We start from the raw sequence: 2,548 nt of genomic DNA, 5'->3' as shown, positions 1-2,548 counted from the left end.
CTATCTGTGGAAAACGGCAGTGCAGGGATAGGGAAGTAAACTATAGGCATCCAAAGGAGCCCGGCTAGCTCAGTCGGTAGAGCATGAGACTCTTAATCTCAGGGTCGTGGGTTCGAGCCCCACGTTGGGCGAAAACAACTAAAAATTTAGTGCTTTTTGACCAAAAAAATAGAAATTGAAAGTCTCTTTACAATATTTGCAATATTTTCATTGTTAACATGCAATATATGAATGCATGTCTGGATGATGTGTAATGGGGCAATACCATACCTTAATGTATTCACTGTAAAAGAAAAAGTATGTATCATCTTACTATAAAATAAAGTGGAGAAAACACAAATAAGACTTTTTTCCACACAGGTTTAATCGGCTATTTCCTGATATTCTTCAATGCGTTCTGATATTGACTGGTAATTGTGTTTGATACTTTCTTAGACTATTTCTGCCTCTGGCTGATGTGTATTTTCTTTCCAAACTCCACCAGAGCCTATGATTACACAGCATCCTATCTGTGGAAACCGGCAGTGCAGGGATAGGGAAGAAAACTATAGGCATCCAAAGGAGCCCGGCTAGCTCAGTCGGTAGAGCATGAGACTCTTAATCTCAGGGTCGTGGGTTCGAGCCCCACGTTGGGCGAAAACAACTAAAATTTTAGTGCTTTTTGACCAAAAAAATAGAAATTGAAAGTCTCTTTACAATATTTGCAATATTTTCATTGTTAACATGCAATGTATGAATGCATGTCTGGATGATGTGTAATGGGGCAATACCATACCTTAATGTATTCACTGTAAAAGAAAAAGTATGCATCATCTTACTATAAAATAAAGTGGAGAAAACACAAATAAGACTTTTTTCCACACAGGTTTAATCGGCTATTTCCTGATATTCTTCAATGCGTTCTGATATTGACTGGTAATTGTGTTTGATACTTTCTTAGACTATTTCTGCCTCTGGCTGATGTGTATTTTCTTTCCAAACTCCACCAGAGCCTATGATAACACAGCATCCTATCTGTGGAAAGCGGCAGTGCAGGGATAGGGAAGAAAACTATAGGCATCCAAAGGAGCCTGGCTAGTTCAGTTGGTAGAGCATGAGACTCTTAATCTCAGGGTCGTGGGTTCGAGCCCCACGTTGGGCGAAAACAACTAAAATTGTAGTGCTTTTTGACCATAGAAATTGAAAGTCTCTTTACAATATTTGCAATATTTTCATTGTTAACATGCAATGTATGAATGCATGTCTGGATGATGTGTAATGGGGCAATACCATACCTTAATGTATTCACTGTAAAAGAAAAAGTATGCATCATCTTACTATAAAATAAAGTGGAGAAAACACAAATAAGACTTTTTTCCACACAGGTTTAATCGGCTATTTCCTGATATTCTTCAATGCGTTCTGATATTGACTGGTAATTGTGTTTGATACTTTCTTAGACTATTTCTGCCTCTGGCTGATGTGTATTTTCTTTCCAAACTCCACCAGAGCCTATGATTACACAGCATCCTATCTGTGGAAAGCGGCAGTGCAGGGATAGGGAAGAAAACTATAGGCATCCAAAGGAGCCCGGCTAGCTCAGTCGGTAGAGCTTGAGTCTCTTAATCTCAGGGTCGTGGGTTCGAGCCCCACGTTGGGCGAAAACAACTAAAATTGTAGTGCTTTTTGACCAAAAAAATACATCCTATCTGTGGAAAACAGCAGTGCAGGGATAGGGAAGAAAACTATAGGCATCCAAAGGAGCCCGGCTAGCTCAGTCGGTAGAGCATGAGACTCTTAATCTCAGGGTCGTGGGTTCGAGCCCCATGTTGGGCGAAAACTTTTAGTAAAATTTTAGTGCTTTTTGACCAAAAAAATAGAAATTGAAAGTCTCTTTACAATATTTGCAATATTTTCATTGTTAACATGCAATATATGAATGCATGTCTGGATGATGTGTAATGGGGCAATACCATACCTTAATGTATTCACTGTAAAAGAAAAAGTATGTATCATCTTACTATAAAATAAAGTGGAGAAAACACAAGTAAGACTTTTTTCCACACAGGTTTAATCGGCTATTTCCTGATATTCTTCAATGCGTTCTGATATTGACTGGTAATTGTGTTTGATACTTTCTTAGACTATTTCTGCCTCTGGCTGATGTGTATTTTCTTTCCAAACTCCACCAGAGCCTATGATTACACAGCATCCTATCTGTGGAAAACGGCAGTGCAGGGATAGGGAAGTAAACTATAGGCATCCAAAGGAGCCCGGCTAGCTCAGTCGGTAGAGCATGAGACTCTTAATCTCAGGGTCGTGGGTTCGAGCCCCACGTTGGGCGAAAACAACTAAAAATTTAGTGCTTTTTGACCAAAAAAATAGAAATTGAAAGTCTCTTTACAATATTTGCAATATTTTCATTGTTAACATGCAATATATGAATGCATGTCTGGATGATGTGTAATGGGGCAATACCATACCTTAATGTATTCACTGTAAAAGAAAAAGTATGTATCATCTTACTATAAAATAAAGTGGAGAAAACACAAATAAGACTTTTTTCCAC

This window comes from Ambystoma mexicanum, chromosome 4q, assembly GCF_040938575.1.
Source record: "Ambystoma mexicanum isolate Mex_15411 chromosome 4q, UKY_AmexF1_1, whole genome shotgun sequence".
Taxonomy (NCBI): Eukaryota; Metazoa; Chordata; class Amphibia; order Caudata; family Ambystomatidae; genus Ambystoma; species Ambystoma mexicanum.
This window is presented reverse-complemented; position numbering follows the sequence as displayed.